Below are 17,955 nucleotides of genomic sequence, written 5' to 3' on the forward strand. Positions count from 1 at the left end.
TTTCTCCCTTGCTTACTGCTCCTTAATTTTCTTCTCGTTTTGTTACTCATTATTCAACAAGGTGACTATTGTTTGATTGTACTGATGTACAGTATGCATGAAAAATGCTATGCAGAAGAGGGGTCTATGTTCTTCCTCCTGTGTCTTCCCCATTATCCTAATCCACATCAGGGTCTGGTTGCTACTGATATGTCATCTCTCCTATGAGAATTATCTAGCATGATTATATTTAGATGCAGTATGAGTGTAGAGCTGTCTAAATTTTCTTTTAAAAGATACAAAGAAAATAAAATTCAGAAAAGCCATTATTTTTCAGTTAAGATCAGGTTTTTCATATCATTCCCAACACATTTTTGCATTTTCAGATGTTGACGAATTGCTGAATTTTCTGATAAGCAAGCTAAGCATTGCTTTTTTTCCATAAAGGTTATTCCTGTCATTGTGCAATTAGATGGGAATGTCAATTTTCTTCTGTTTTTAAATAAACTACACTTATATTTGTAGGGTTGCTTGAAATCATGCTCCAGGACCTTGATGGTGAAACATCAGAAGCATATTAAAAATAATCCTTGCATTAAATTAGTAATGATTTTATGACACTCCTCTGTTTAATAATATAAATGTTTTAAGATGTTATTCTAGTGAATATTAGAGTTAGGACAGAAGCTGAGTCATGTATATAGATGGTCAGCATTGACAATGCAAGGCTATTAGCAATGCATTTGGCTGAGCAGAATGTAAGCAGTGAAGTCTGTAAGCTTTTCCACACAGCTCTGCCAACAAAACTTGAGTCCTTGGTTGCTTGTGGACATCAGTGACATAGAGTACTAGAACATTTAATTGCTTTCATTGACTGAAGAGTAGAGTACTAGACTGAAGAGCAAAGTACTTTGTACTAGACCTGTTTTCTTGAAGCATTTCTGTAATCTTTAGGTTAGAAATTAATAATACATAATATGTACTTGAAAAATTCTAATTTTGGTGAAAATTGGGGAGTAGCAGGTGATTGTCTAATTTTCCTTTTAGATATTTCTCCTGTCTTTTTGAGCTATCTACACTTCGGTGATGTTCACATAATACACACAATGCCTTAGATTGTAGCTATAGGTTATATAGGTCTGTTATTTCCAAAGAAGGATTTTAGAGCGTAATGCATATCTGTCATTTGCAAAGAGTTATTTCTATTGCTAGCTTTCACTCTTACAGGAAATCAATCTTTTCTGGGTCAAAACTTTGATATCAGTGTGGAATTAGGGGCAATTAAAGGTGATGGGAGGAGGTTGCAAGTGAACAGAAAACTTCAGTTTTCAGGGCCACTTTTGGCATTGAAATGTTCTTGCTTGGGAGGGGAGTTTCTTAGGTGGCTTCATTTCAGTTTTGTCTGGTATCTGAATGGCTCCTTTGTGTCTGTGTACCTTCACCAAATAAGACTTTATTTATTGCCTTCCTATATTTTTTTCCTAGGTTCATATCCTTTCCAGGGAAATGTAGGTCTGACAACTCACAGTCAGAACTTACTCTGTAAAGAAATGGGGTTGCTTAAAGAATTAGGAGTGAGACGAACTGCTTTTGGAATTCCTGTGAGAGACTTGATATACACCTTCTGTGTCACAGCAATGTAATCCTTAAAGAAAGCAGGTAGGTAGTCACAGAACGTACCATCTTGAGCTTAATCTTTACTCTGTACCTCAGCTATACCGAAATGATAAACACAGTAATGACAATGCCTAGAAAGCTGGCCAAGTAGCTGAAATTTCCCAGGAAGCTGGAATTGAAAGGGGGAGGGGAATATCTGTTGGAGGGACAACACTACAGGGCATAAGCAATCCGGGAGGTTCATTGGACGTGCTGATGATAACTTCCTTCTACAAGTGATAGAGGAGCTGATGAGGAGAGGTGCTATGGTGGACCTTATTCTCACCAACAAGTAGGGGCTGGTGGGAATTGTTTTTTTCAAGGGCTGCCTTGGCTGCTATGACCATGAAATGGTGGGGTTCAAGATCCTTAGGGCACTGAGGAGGGTGCACAGCAATCTTGCTGCTCTGGACTTCAGGAGAGCAGACTTCGGCCTCTTCAGGAATCTGCTTGGTAGGCTACCATGGGGTAAAGCCCTGGAGGGAAGAGGGGCCCAAGAAAGTTGGTTAATATTCAACAATTGCCTCCTTCAGGCTCAGGAGTGATGCATCCAACAAAGAGGAAGTCAGGCAAAAACACCAGGAGGCTTGCATGGATGAACAAGGAGCTCCTGGACAAACCAAAACACAAAAAGGAAGCCTACAGAGGGTGGAAGCAAGGAGAGGTAGCGTGGGAGGAATACAGGGAAATTGTCCAAGCAGGCAGTGATCAGGTTAGGAAAGCTAAAGCCCTGATAGAATTAGATCTGGCCAGGGACGTCAGGGGCAACAAGCTTCTGTAGGTACATCGGTGATAAAAGGAAGAGTAGGGAAAATGTGGGCCCTGTCTGGAAGGAAACGAGAGACCTGGCTACCTGGCAGGTGGAGAAGGCTGAGGTATGCAGTGGCTTTTTTGCCTCACTCTTCACGGACAAGTGCTCAAGCCACACCACCCAAGTCATAGAAGGCAAAGAATGGCCCACTGTAGGAGAACATCATGTTTGAGATCATCTAAGGAACCTGAAGGTGCACAAGTCCATGGGACCCGATGAGATGCATCTGTGGGTCCAAAGGGAACTTGTCAGATGAAGCTACTAAGCCACTATCCATCATATTTGAGAAGTCATGGCAGTTTGGTAAAGTTCCCACTGACTGGAAAAGGGGGAATGTATCCTGCCTGTTTAAAAAGGGGGTGAAAAAGTAAGACCTGGGGAACTACAGACCAGTCAGTCTCACCTCTGTGCCTGGCAAGATCATGGAGCAGATGCTCCTGGAAGCTATGCTAAGGCACATGGAAAATAAGGAGGTGATTTTTGACAGCCAGTATAGCTTCACGAAGGGCAAATTGTGCCTGACAAATTTGGTGACCTTCTACAAGGAGGTTACAGCATTGGTGGATAATGCTGTAGAAGAGGAGCAACTGATGTCATCTAACTGGACTTATGCAAAGCATTTGACACAGTCCCACACAACATCCTTATTTCTAAACTGGAGAGATGTGGGTTTGACAGATGGTCTACTTGGTGAATAAGGAATTGGCTGGATGGTTGCACTCAGAGTTGCAGTCAGCGGCTTGATGTCCAAGTGGAGACCAGTGATGAGTGGTGTTCCTCAGGTTGGACTGGAGCTGTTTAACATCTTTGTTGGTGACCATGGACAGTAGGACTGAGTGCACCCTCAGCAGGTTTTCCGACATCACCAAGCTGTGTGCTGAGGTGGCCACGCTGGAGGGAAGGGATGCTATTCAGAGGGACCTTGACAAGCTTGAGAGGTGGGCCTGTGTGAACCTTGTGAAGCTCAACAAGACCTGGTGCAAGGTCCTGCACATGGGTTGGGGCAATGCCAAGCACAGATACAGGCTGTGCAGCGAATGGATTGAGAGCAGCCCTGAGGAGAAGGACTTGGGGGTGTTGGTTGATGAGAAGCTCAACATGACCTGGCAAAGTGCGCTTGCAGCCCTGAAGGCCAACTGTATCCTGGGCTGCATCAAATGAAGTGTGACTGGCAGGTCGAGGGAGGTGATTCTCCCCTTCTATTCCACTCTGGTGAGACCTCACCTGGAGTACTGCCCAGTTCTCGCCCAGCCCTTGTAAGGAGGACATGGACCTGTTGGATCTAGTCCAGAGGGGGGAGTCCACCCCAGAAGATGGTCAGCAGGCTGGAGCATCTCTCCTATGAAGACAGGCTGAGAGAGATAGGGTTGTTCAGCCTGGAGAAGAGAAGGCTCTGAGGGAGACCTTATAGCAGCCTTCCAGTACCTGAAAGGGTCTTACAAGAAAGCTGGAGAGGGACTTTTTACAAGGGCATGTAGTGATAGGGCAAGGGGTGATGGCTTTAAAATCAAAGAGGATAGATTAAGATTAGGTGTAAGGAGTTGTTCACTATGAAGGTGGTGAGGCAATGGAACAGGTTGTCTTAAGAAGTTATGGATGCCCCATCCCTAGCAGTATTCAAGGCCAGGTTGGATGGGGCTTTGAGCAAAGTGGTCTAGTGGATGGTGTCCCTGCCCATGGCACTAGTTGGAACTAGGTGATATTTAAGGTCCCTTCCAACACAAACCATCCTGTGATTCTATGATATGATGATTCTATGAAATGGCAAACTGTTTGTGACTGGTGTTGCTATAGCAAGTAGAGGTTTCATGTGCCAGTTTCAAATAAACTTTATCCCATAGTTAGGTTTGGGTATCTTCTTGTCTACTCCTTGCAAATACAGGTACAAAATGTGCACAGCACTTGCCTGTGTCTTGTGTTAGGGAATTGGGAAACCTCGTACTGATGCTTTTACTGCCTTAATGTGTGGGTGCCAGGAGCTGGGTTATGGTTTTTCAGGCTTTGGGAAGTACTTGCCAACATGACAGTCTTTCACACTATCATTGCAAAAATAGTAAAGGCCGTGAAATATGCTTTGGCTAACAATGTACCAAGTAGGTACATTTGGGGTATCAGAGCTATGAGATATAGCAGTCACCAAACAAAACTTTTTGTTTTATGGTCAGTGTTTGGATGTTTATTTTTTAAATCTTTTTCTCCTGGAACAAGGTTAAGAGGGTTGTTTTTTCATTTGCCCCAGTATTAGATTTCTTCACCTCATTTATAGCAAACCCTTGAGGAGTTAAGCAGATAAGTAAATCCTGCAGGATATAGAAGTGGCTTTTTTAATTTTAGGTGCTAATTTTAAGGGAAGAGACATATGGGAAAGTAGTATTATTTGTATAGAGACTCTTTCAAGTACTAGAAATCTGGGACAGTCTTTATGTTTCACAGGCAAATAAAATTTGCCTTTTTTCCCTGTGAGCCAGGGTGAATTCATTGGAAAGAAATGAACCTCTTATTTCCGACTGATTCATTTTGGCTTAGGAAGGCTCTTTTGAAGATTGATAATTCTGAGTGGGGAATAGGATGGCATATGGCATGAAATGTCTAAATTATTATTGGTGACTACAGTATCCAAGTCAAGCTGATGAGCTTTGTGTAAGGCCATCATTTAGCAATCTGCAGCAGCTTACTGAGTAGGTTTTTTTTTTTTGGTGTCTTTGGGTAGTAGTTTGAGGGGGAAAAAAGGCTGCAAAGTTGCCTCTTGCAGAGCAGATGGTAATGGGGTTAAAGAAGCAGGAGACTAAGCAAGATGTCTTGGTCAGAATAAAGCTTTGCAGAGTATCTTTTAAAATACTTATGTATCATATTTATTCACAGACTACTTCCACTGTGGTGTCCAGAATGTGCTGCATGAAACACTTAAGGTAACAGAAAGGCTGTAGAAGGCACCACAGCTATGATTATTGACTAACTTTGTGAGAATGAATGAGTGGCTGACGTGGCTCTTTGGGATTGTGCTCCTCAGGGCTGCTGCAGTGCTGTGAAAATGCCGTGCTTTTCCAGTGAAGCAATATCACTTCCTGCAATCCACAGAACAAATCAAGTCAAGTGGGACTCCCTGCTGCAAGTGTCCTTTTCAGTTTACTTGACTGAAATTGGAGGAAGACTAGCAGATTTGGACTTGGTGCCTGTTCTTTTTTTTTTATTATTATATATATATATAGGGAGTGCTGCTCTGGTGCTATTGATTGGGGGATAGATAAGAAGCAGAAAGTGTTGCATTTGTTATTTTCAAACCAGAAAGCAGTGAACATTTCATGTTATAAATAAGTATTAGTACTGAAAAGAATAATTTTTTCATACCATTATAGGACTGCAATTAGCAACATACCCTTATCTTGGAAGGCTGCAGTAGTAATGGTGCTGCAGAAAAGTGCTACCCCTCCCCAACATAGTGCTACATATTTTGATAGATCATGGTATTTTTTGAAATTATTATATATGTATAGCTTCTGACTAATTTGCTCTATTTGTTTTCCATTGTTACATTAATTTCATGTTTTTACTTTTAATCTCTGAAAATAAGGAAAAATATTCTTGCAATCATATTTACCTGTGGTAGAAGGCAGTGCTGAAAGTACTTGTCTTTCTTCCACCATTGAACACATGCTGTGAGGGTTCATGCATCTACTTTTCCTCTTCAAGTGTTTTCTCTCTTTTACTTTTCTTTAAATATGCAGGATCCTCACTAGACAAAAGACTAGTGTCACTCTAACCTGAAGAGCATAGGTGTCCCATTGTGCTTTCCCTGATTCCCATCTGCAAGCACATACTTCTCCGTTGAGCCATTGCTTATTTTCCCACCTGCTTTGTCCTTGATTGCCACGAGTTCCAGAATTACAGTAGTACAACGCAGGGTTAGCAACCCAGGGCAGGTCGTTAAACAGCAGCATATGCACATAGTTTTGGTGTTTACTTGTCTGTGCAAGGAAGTGCCTTTTAAGTCCTGTGAGCTTCTAAGATGTATTCCTCTGAGTGACTACACCTTTCAAGTGCCATTCTTCAGGGAAGCTGAGGATTCAGGAGTCATAAGCTGCTACCACTCTTGGAGGCAAGATACAAGTGATTTTGTATGGTATTCATGGTTTTATTCCTCTGTGGGAAGTAGCTCCCAGCTTTCATGGATCAGGAGCTTAGAGACTTGTTACAGGCTTCTATTTAGGAATGAGAAATATGATTTGATAGTCTTTCTTTTTCTGTCCTTGGGGTGCAATGAGTAACATTAACCTCACATAGGATGGGTCATCTCTTTGAGTATGTATTTCCTATTAATGTTCTTGCATAGACACTCCTGCAGTATTTATGACATTATCATGTATCAGTTCCACTTCAGTTACATCAAGCATGAAGGCTAATACAGCTTCCAAAAACAAATAAAATGCCAAGAAAAATATTGTCATTTACAACAGAATTCTCTGAATTATTTCATCCAAGTTTGAAGTTGGATTTGAAATTGCTTTAAAAATATTGTTTGCAAAAATTTACTCTTGCAAATAGTGCTTTGATAATACGAACAGCAACATAGCTGATCAAACAGTGCCTTTTGGACATGTGGTCCCTGCTGTGTGATGAGCTTTAAATCACTTAAAAACTGCAAGCGTGTGTAAAGAATTTAAGATAAGTGTTAACTGGGTGTAAGTTATTTTGCTGTCATAATGCAGATACTTCTGAGAAGAAGGTATTGGCTAATAACAGTCCCACCCAGCACCCAATACTACTAGATGATTAACAATTTATGCACCTGTAAGCTGGTGAAGTTCCGATTCTTACCTCTAATAGCAGTTGGAGTTTTTGGTGTGTGGTGTATTTGGGTTGGGATTTTTTTTAGGGGTGGGGTTTGTTTGTGGGTGGGTGGGTTTTTTTTTGGTGGGAGGGGTGTGTTTTGGGTTTTTTTTTCCATCCTGTGCTAAGTTTGTCATGCAAGTGCAGATGGTTACATTTGTACATGATGGCCTAGGAAAAAGGCCAAGATACTCCCTTATAAATGCATGTGATACATTAAGTGAAGACAAGCAAGTGACCCACCTATTCAACACAGAAGATTTAATAACTTTGTACAATACAGCAAATTATGATTCTGTCTTACACATCTTTGTATGAGGTGGAGGCTGGATCCTATCCTCCCTGCTCTTTCCTTGGGGTTTGGCTTTCTTTAGGAACTCAGAAACAAAGCTTTGGAATTTTATTCCTTACAGCTTAAATTTTTACAGTGCCTAAACCAAAACGGCCCCTTTATAAACTTACAGTCAGTTTGGTAATATAAAAACTTAATAGTATTATATAAACATGTTTCTTGCAAGAAAATTGTTTGGAGTGAAACCATATGCACGTGTTAATGGGAAATATTTGTTACACTTCTGCTTTTTCTGCCATTTTTTGTATTTATTTCAATACTTATTAATAGCATCCTTCTGAAACCTCTCTGATGAGAGAACATACAGCAGATTTTTTTTAATGCTGTAACTGCAGTACAATTCTAAATGTCTTGGATGTGATTCCGAACACAGCTGAACAGGAGTGAAATAATGTGTAGTCTCTGAGTATATAGCTGTAATTTCACTTAGGGACTTTGCTGATGTTACATAAACCACTCGAGCAAAACTACATCAATAGATAAATTATTATTCTCTATTTTCTATAAATCCATCCACAGGGACTCTTCCCTGTGGAGCTTCTTCTGAGGAACTTGATCTATGCTAATCTTTTTTTACTTCGCATCCTGTTCTTTGGAAAGTTTACAATACTCATTTGGAGTGCTTCCTGCCTTTTTTCTACATTAAAACAGTTGCGTTAGACGGGTAGTATTTTTGGGGGGTTAAAATTGTGAATTCTGACAGGTTTGAAGTAAACTCCATTACCTTCCAACATGACACTGCATTTTTTTTTTTTTTCCCTCCTGTAAATAATGTCTTAGTAGAAGATCTGCTTGGCGAACAATGCTTGCTGGTGCTTTGTGTCTCATACCTCAGTCTTCTTGGAAATTTAGAGTGGATAATTTTTAAGCTGTCAGCCATTGGCTGTCCACTTGATTTAAAAAATACTGCTTCACCATCAAGAGATTTCCATCCAACTAGCAGGCAATGATGATTGCTGTGTAAGGGTACACACATGACTATTTTCTGCTATGTGTGGTTGTGTCCTAAGGTTTTTGCATGTGAAAATGTAAGGGATGTTGTCCCAGGTAAGGTCAGCTATCCACAGTCATCCCAAAACCTTGCTTCTATGTGAAAATAGCTCAGGGATCATCCATTTGATCAATGTTAGTATTGTTTTTTGTATGTGCATTGTGTCACGGGTACTTGTGTTGAAATTCATCTGACACTGTCAGATGTCCAGTTAGAGAGTCTTGAAAGGTCTTTTCAGACTTCTTCATGGCTAGCCCTCATCATTTTAGCATGTGAATAAATTTGCATCTTCACTTGGCTTTGCCATGTTGCCGCCTGCTCCCTTTTCTGGTTAATGTGCACATGTGCAGAGCCTCCAGGTTGCAGCACAGCTCCCTGAAGAGCTCTGCTGGTGACCAACCTCAGGTGGGAGAACTGAGCACTTACTCTTGCTCTGGTGCCCATCTTTTAACCAGATTTTTCCTAAAAGTAAAGGCCTTCTATATTATCTTGTAGTGGCTTAATTTTCATGTGACCTTTTTCATGGAAGGTCTTTTCAAAAGCTTACGAATATCTATTGGATTTTAATATACCAAATATATAGATCCAACTGACTCTCCCTTGTACACATGCATGCAGCAGATTTGTGAAGCATGACTTCCCTTTACAGAAAAGGAGAACTTACTTTCCTCCCTAATAAAAGATATTTATCTCTGTGTTTATTTCTAGCTTTTAATAATTTCTACTCATTTTTATGGTAAAGGTGACAGGATTGCTAGTCTGTATTATTCAGATATCCACTATAATCTTAAAAACAAACCAAACCAAACCCAAACCCAAACCAAAAACCCAACCCCAAAACGCCAAACAAAAAGCAAATGAACCACACCCCCCCCCCCCCCCCCCCCCCTTGCTCTGCTGCTCCAGTCTATCTGCACTGGAAGAATCTTTCCTTTCACTTATTACTTGGAAGTTGCTGCTTGTGCTCAGCAGCTTGTTTTAGACCAAGCTTGCTAGTTGCATGTTACATGTAAACCTATTTTTACAAAATCATTACTGAAGCTCAAAATATGTCTCCTTTAAAATATCTTTAGTTTTGCTGGGTTTTAATCTTTTGGATGTTATGCATTTGATACTCAAGAGATTTGTTTTTTTAACAAATTCTCCTCTACTTCTTTTTCCTCCTGCTTTTACATGCAGCGTTCCTTTCTATTTTATTTTTAACCAAATTTCTGCCCAGATGGAGTGTTTCATATGTTCTTAACTGTCAGGTTTTATTGTACAGGATTTTTAACAGCAAGGTCATGGGAAGTTCTGTTATTCATAATGAAGGGTAGGTGGCACTCTTGTTACTTTTGTTTGGTTTCCTGAAATAAATCAGGTGTATGTACTCTCTCAGTAAGATTTCTTTTTATAGAGTAAGTGCTTTAGAGAGTGTTCTTGAACACTGAAGAGGATTTTTATTTTTGTTAAATATGAACACATACTTAAATTGCCTGAGTCTGGGACTGGTTCACAGTACTTTCTAGGAAGAGAAAAAAGTGTTATTTGGCTCATTTTGAATATACAGTTTTTGGTTTGGTTTTATGTATTTTCTTACCATTTCATTAGTCAATGAAGAAAGACAACAAATCCTTTAATGTCATTTCAACTCCAGTTATTAATACTGTATTTTCTTGTTAGTTTTGTATTTGAAGTGTAGATTTAAGTTGGCATGGTGATCATAGCACTATTGAATGAAAGGAAATGTCATATTAGTAGGTGCTAAACAGTCAATAGAGCCTTTATTTCTTAATCCGGGGTAGTAAATACTTGTTGCCCTAATACTGTAAATTGATTCTAGAATTGTATAGGTTTGTGAGTTTGAGAGTTTTCTCTTATAATCTAAAAATCCTGCAACACAGAAAAATACATAGTGGTAAAGGTATGACATGTTAGATGTTTTTTGCAATTTTAAAGGAAAACTCATTTCAACTCTACTAAATTTTTTTTTTCCCTTCTCTTACTCAGTGCCCAGCTAGGACGTGGTTACAGGAGGAATTTTAACACTGATGCTCAACTACTTCAAATCAAATAAAATCAATATCATTATTACTGCTGGCTGACAATTTCATATGGTTGAGGCAAAGTGATTTGGTTACCTCAGTCCAATTTCTCTTGATCCATTTGTCAATCAATTGATTCTGTTATTGCTCTTCCCAGAAGAGTGCTCCATGGTTGAAAGGAAAGGGAATAAGTAGAGTTGGAAAAAGCAGAGGTTAGAAAAATTTCTGTTCTGCCTTTGTCCAAGAGTATGAATCTCTTCTACATGAGTATCTAAATTCCTCAATGTTTTGTGACACATTGTTGCCATGTAAACAAACCTCTGTGATGGGTTCGTGGCTTGTCTAATGCCACAGACTCTCTTCAGGGAATTTCTCAGTTGAAGCCTTCTAGGCAGAGCCATTCCCAAGTACTGAATGTCCTGCAAAGCTACTTTTACTGTGCAGTTCAAATAGAAGATAAAATAGGTAATGTGGAAGGAGAAATTAATAATAAAGGAGAAGCTCATTATAGACAAAGAAATACATTTGTGTGATTTTTCATTGAACATCTAGTAGCAGGCATTACTACCTAATCATAGCATCATGTGAATTGTCTACTTTTAAAATATTTCTTCAATGCTTTCATTTTAGTTAAGTCCAGAAGCCTGAACTGTGATTGTGGCTATGCTTTGCTAGTATGGTATGAACTTAGTTGAAAGAAAATCCCTTATTGAAAGAGTTTCCAATCTAATTTAGATTTTATATATCTTCACTTTAAAATATTTATTTAGTATATATTCACTAGGGAAAGAGTGCTTGATTTTAATTTTGATGGTGACTGAATTCTGGAATTAAAAATTAATTGAACAAGCAATTTTGTTTTAATGGATGAAGAAACATTTTATAACTTGTCAGTTTATTTTACAGTTTATATTTTTGGTGCCCTCCCATGTAATACATGTAATTCCCATGTAATACACAGACATATGTGTTACTCATCCCTCCCACTTCCTCCTGTATGCAAAGTGGTGGTTGTTTTTGTTTTTGTTTTTGTTTTTTTTTTTTTTAAAAAAAACAATACACTGAAGTGTTTTAATTGAAGAGTCCCAAATAAAAATATATTTTGGGGCAGGAAGTTTTCTCCATGACTTGGATAACATTTACTTTTACTTTCTAATGCCACATTGGCTTTCAAGCTATTAGCTGCCATTAAGGTGAAGAATTTTATATGTTTTGTATAATAATACAAGTCCCAAATGGTGGTAGTTATTGAAGTTAACACTTTTTGCCCAACTGTGGGGGTACTAGCGTCTTTGAGCAATTCGAGTTTTGGTTCTTATTTATGCTTGCCATTTAATGTGCTTGACATTCTGACTATTTTACACCTACCCAATTTCTTCTGGCTCAAGGGATAATGACAATATTTTAAACAGTTGTGAAGTGTAGCTGTATGTTATTAAGCAGGTGCCACACTACAAATGGAAGGAAAAATCCCTGCACTATTTCTAGAATAATTGTTTTTGTGTTGTGTATCTCAGGGTCAACTAGAGTTGTTCATCAGTTTGTTCAGCTGTGTGACTTGGTTATCTCTTTTGTTGCCAGGAAGGTAAAGTCTTACTAATATTTTATGTCCTTTTATTTAACTATATATGTGTCTGTGTGTATATAGATGTATTTGAAATATATAATGATGGACTGTGTGCTTACATTGCGTTCTTTGTGATCTAGAGGTGAGGCGTTACAGTGATAGATTTCTGAGTAGTTACTGAGAGCTTCATTTTTCCTAAAGGTTGAGTTAAAATGACGATATAAAAGAAAATTTTATATAAAATTGAGTCCATTCAACTGAGCTCATATGTCTATAGCAGACATTTACTCCTGGTATGGTAGATCTTGGAAGCAACTGTCCTGTGTCTTGGTTTATAGATAATTAGGGTATAACCTTAGAAATTAAAATGTCATGGGGGAAAAAACCTACTTAATCGATTGTAAGTATACTTTGGGTAAAGACCTTTCTCTCCCATTGCAAAATAATTTTATTAGCCATCTTTCTTGAGTTGTATTCCCATGTAAATATGTGGTTCCTTGCAGTCTTGTAAAATTTTAGGCTCTTTCAAAAAGGTTAAATAGGTATCAGAGAAAGAGGAAGCAGAAGGAAAATTGTGCGGAAATTAAGATCTTTAGAGAAGTAGAGCTGGTGGTCACAATTTCTGTTTGTTTAATCTACTGGAATTTTTGTATTGTATTTAACTATTGCAATTGTGAGTAAATTGCATGAAGAATGATGAAGAAATGTTAGAATACCTTATTTTACTGACCCACGTGGAGACATTTTAAGTACGTACCCAAGTCCTCACAAAACAATCGTCATGGCCTGGCTAGAGGTCCTTGAAACAGCACTGACTGAATGGGTTATAGGAATGATTTAAAAAAAAAAAAATAAAAAATTTATTTCACAATCTTGCCACCTGGTGGTATAATCTGGCAATGAAAATGTGGTCAAGAGCCTGTTCTAAGAGTCATATTTACTTTGGTAGGCAAGATCTTAAGAGCAGAGTTTAAGCCTGGATTATAAGTAGGTTCTTGGTTTTTAGCAAGCAAGTTCAGTGTGTTCTTCCTTTATTGTGTCAGTGTCCCATGTTAGGTGCAGTATAAGGCTGTGCATGTCTTTACATTAAATATAGCTGTTTCCTCCCCCCTCTGATTTCTACGGATATGAGTGAAGAGAAAGTCAAGAAATATTGTGTAGTCCTGCGACACCGAGTTGTGGCATATTAATCTTCAAAATAAATTTGAGTTATGGTTTAAAAATGAATGGTGTCCATGTGCTGAAATTCCCAGATAAAATTATGCAAACTGAGTTTACCTAAGTTTTGGTAAAAACATTTAAGGGATGTTTTTATCCCTGAAATAAGTATTACAAATCCAAGCAAAATGGAACTTAAATGTATTTGGATAATTTAAACTTTCATTTGCGTACAAGGTGGAGACTGAATAAAGTCAATGACATGCAAGACCTGGCATCTTTAAAACTTAGTGGCAGGAGCATTGGGGAAGCTCGCTCTTTTATGTTAATCCAAGATGAAGCAGATGTGATCTTACTGGTGTCTTTCTGGGGAAACCCTTGTTTATAATAAAAGATGTGAAAACACAGTGTTCAAAGGGCATTAAATAATCCAGTTTTTGCAAGCTGAATCCAAACATGATTTACTGAAGGGCATGATGAACTGATCATTAACTGGAACTTTTAAGACAGAAGTGGATGTTTTCTCTACCAAGAATATCGCCTCTGGCTGTGCCATAGGCTGTTGTTTGACACAAGAGTAACTGAGTAAAATTCTGTGACTTTGGGCAAAAATGGCATCATACTGGAGCACAATGGTTCCCTTTTAATACAAAAAAAAGAGAAATTTTATTTCTTTTTATTTGTCTTTATGGCATAGTGTTGATGTTTTCGCACATGGAACCCTTGCATCCAGCAGGACCTCTCTTTCTGGCAAAACTGCTGCCTATGATTCAAGCACACCTTATTGAGTATCTATTATGAAACAAGTCAGGAAGTCATTTATTCATGATGACATCAGTATGTTGACCTTAAGACCTCTCAATTATTCACTTCCAGGTTCTCTATGACACTGGATGTTTGCTCTTGGATCTGTTTCTCCTGTGGGGTGTCCTTTAGATCAATTCTTGTTTGTTCTATTAATTTGCTTAAATCTCTGGGGTTTGTCAAGTCTAATAATTTCTTCTTTCTTCCAGTTTTTAAATCAAGATTGATTAACCAACACAAAAAGACCCAGGTGGTTATGTGACTTGGAACCCTGTTTATGAAGCACTCATTCGTTTTTACAAGAGGACAGCACTGTATGTTGTTTTTTTCTTTTTCTCCCCCAAATTAAAAATAAACTGTTGTAACTTGATAGAAATCCTAGAAAATAGAAAATTCCTGAGGAATTAAACTGTTATTTATCAATAAGATCTTGATTTTTAGCTTAGTGACACTAGCCAAGGAAATAGAAGTGCTGTGTTCAATTTACCATACTAATAACCACATAACGATGGTACTTATTGTTTCACATCATTTAAGGAGAGCTTCCCTTAGTTTGAAAGATCATGTGCTTTCTCTTTACATTGCATTGTAAGTAGTGTGGGATTAGTGAATGTGACAAATGTGTGTTTTAGACTGCATTGGTAATGGATTATGTAAGAGTCAAAGCTGAAACTCAGGGCAGAGAGCGTAAACTAAATGCAGTAGATCGCAGTGCCACCTATACAATGAGGTAGCTCTAGCAGAACTCTGGATTCTAACCCACACTCCAAGACCCCAAGATTTTGGGCTAAATAATGCTTCTTTTGTACTGAATTTAGACAGTAATTTTTCACAATGATATATTTGTTCTTTATAAGATATACCCTCAATTATAATTGCAAAATAAAATTGCACAGGTAAAGTATCAGCCTTATAGTCTGTAACCCAAGTGTGGGAATGCATAAATGAAAGTTCCAGCAGTGACATTAAATGGTTTAACTTTTCTTTTTAGATATCATGAGCTATGTTGCATAAGCTAAAACTTAATAAAATTGAACTATTAGATACAGGTTAAGTGCTGATACATAATCATCGTGCTATATGTGGTATGAATCTTATCTTTTCCTTTTCCAGTTCTGTGAAAGTGTTCTGCCTTAACAGTGGTGAGACTTTTTTTGTTTCTGTAATTACGGGGTGGCTTTTTTAAATTGTTAAATTTTGGAAGCAATAAATTTACGTGATGTTCCACCTAGACTAGCAGGAATGCAAGCAATGCTATGAGGTACAGGGCAGCCTCAGATTATTTAAAACATATCTTTAGTTACAACTACATTAGAAGTCAGGCAGCTTGGATTGGCTGAACTTTATAACCCTGTTAAAATGAAGTTGCCCAACTTGCTCTGCATGTATGAAAATTCCATTATTTTTTAAGTGAAAAGGAAAAGCTGGTATTTATTCTGGATTTTCTGTTGAATAGTAAGTGGTTCTAGTGATTTGTCAGTGGTGATACAATGAATGTACAATCTGTGTTTTCATTTATTACCTCTCTTGTTACTGAAGGTTCATTAACCAAAAAGGAAAATTATGTATAATATTCAAACTATTATAGAAAAAGGGGAAATAGCACTCACTGCCTACTAAAATCAGTCTTGGGCTTATGAAATAGTAGAACCAATAAAGAAAAATTAATAAGTATTTACTCATACAGTTTTGTACAGTGAAGTGTAAGATTACTTTTGATTTTTATGATTACAAGGAGATGTCTGAGCAAATTTCCTTTATGATGTCAATAAATATATTCCCAGTATGGTAATGAGATTGGTTAACATGTTATTAGGAGAGAAAAAGAATCACACTTGCTTTTTTTAACAAGTAAGCATAGAAAACAGAAACATAACAAGAGCACCCTATCATTTTGGGTGTGTTTTTCTGTTCATAAAGCACTTCATCTCCTATGGCTTGTGCAGAAGTAAGCAGACTTAAAGCTTGATATGAAGAACACACATAAATTAATAACTGCACAGATAAAAAGGCTTTGCAAGTTTTCTATCAGCAATTAAAGAAGCTTTCCATAGCACATAGCTTTAAGTTCTATATAGCTGCTGTGAAGAAAACTGTATGAACTTGTTTAGATTATTTATTTGCTTTTATACTGTATCTTAAAAAACTGAAAGTAACTTCTACTATGAAGTTTATAAAAAGTATTATATTATACAAAATGACACTTGCACGACTTTATTCAAAATATGATGTAATGCTTATGTAGATAAAAATTATTCAAGGATTTGCCTTCTTTTGTCACATAATTTTCAGATTAATTTCCACCAGGAGTGATAAGTGTAGCTATAGTTCTCACCTACACGTAAATATTTGATAGGCTCTTTTAGCTAAAACTAATCTAACTCATATCAAAATGTTCTGCTTAGTGCCTATATTTTTTCAATATAGAGCAGAAAGAAAACAAGGTCATAATAACTATGTGGGCAACTGTAACATCAAGTTATTCCAGCGTGTTAAGCATGACTCCTTACTGATATCAGTCTTTGACTGCACTAGTTTGGCACTCTTGCTTTAATGAAGGTTTTAATAGGTGCTCTAAGCTGTGCAGACCAAATATTGTGCTTGTCTTTCAAAATACTAGAGATTCAAGGTTTGTTTTTTTCAAAAAATTCTTAAAACAAGTAGTCTATAATCTACTTGTCAGACTTTTAAATGCCTGTAGGAGATTGAAAAGCTAAGGCAGACTTAGTAGAGAGGGAACTTTCTTAGTCATTCAGCTATTTTAAAAAACCTCAAAGCCTCCCCAAGGTTTTTGGACTTTTTTCCAAAGAAATAAGTAAAGTTTGAGATATAATAATTTTCTCTATTTCTTAATATAATACACAATAGTTCTAGTTTCTGCTGTGGAAGGCAAGCTTCCAGGCACAATCACACAATCTGGTATGCTTGTAAAAAATAAAAAATTGTAAAACCACCAAACAAACTTTCCTAAAGAACACTCTGTCTTTAGCCTCTCAAATCTGTTATCAAAGGTACAGTGGGCTAAGAGATTGTCTATACCTGGATTACATCGTCATTTAACTTGGCTCCAAACCAGAACTGAGGTTACATTTACATAAGATGTTGCTTGTTTCCACTGATGAACACAAGGCATCCATTCTGGTTAGATCTTAATGCAAGCTTTAGATAACATTAAACAGGAGGTAAACTAGTTTGACTGTGGGATTTTTTTCGGGTGAGGCCAGAAATAAGGATTATTTCTTCCCAAAGGTAACCACAGCTGTTTTCCTCTCCTAAAGATGTTCCCATATGAAATCCTTCATGGTTTTGTTCTGTCATTCTTGTGATTTATCTAAGTGTGCTGGTTTTGGCTGAGAAGGGGTTAATTCTCTTCACGGTAGCACCTGTAGTAGGCAGGGACCTTTCCAGCTTCCCATGCTCTGCTGTGTGGGCAGGAGGCCAGGAGGGGTGGGGCCACGGCCAGGGCAGCTGACACCGACTGGCCAATGAGATGTTCATTCCATACCATGTGATGCCATGACCAGTATATTAAAGGGGGCGGTTGGCATGTGGGGGGCTAGTTGCGGCTCAGGTACTGGTGGCGTCGGGTGGGCGGGTGGTGAGTGGCTGCGTCACATGCGGTTCGTTTTGGTGGTTTGTTCCCCCCCCCCCGCCCCCGGGTTTTGTGCCTCTCATTGTTCTCCTTTCCATGGCATTTTTGTTGTTGTTATTTTATTATTAAACTGTTCTTAACCCACGAGCGTTATCCTTCTGATTCTCTCCCCTGTCCCACTGGTGGGGGAGTGA

At 38.1% G+C, this 17,955-nt stretch overlaps 1 protein-coding gene across 4 annotated transcripts in view; it reads left to right on the forward strand.

The window, feature by feature from the left end:
• ATP2B2 (ATPase plasma membrane Ca2+ transporting 2) overlaps positions 1-17,955 on the forward strand; it is a 464,757-nt gene that overhangs the window by 137,659 nt on the left and 309,143 nt on the right. For all 4 annotated transcript variants that reach the window (XM_064454232.1, XM_064454233.1, XM_064454234.1 and 1 more), the window contains exon 3: positions 14,379-14,483. The gene's annotated coding sequence lies outside the window, so the exon portion shown is untranslated. The remainder of the gene's footprint in view (positions 1-14,378; positions 14,484-17,955) is intronic.

This window comes from Phalacrocorax carbo, chromosome 6 (genome assembly GCF_963921805.1).
Source record: "Phalacrocorax carbo chromosome 6, bPhaCar2.1, whole genome shotgun sequence".
Taxonomy (NCBI): Eukaryota; Metazoa; Chordata; class Aves; order Suliformes; family Phalacrocoracidae; genus Phalacrocorax; species Phalacrocorax carbo.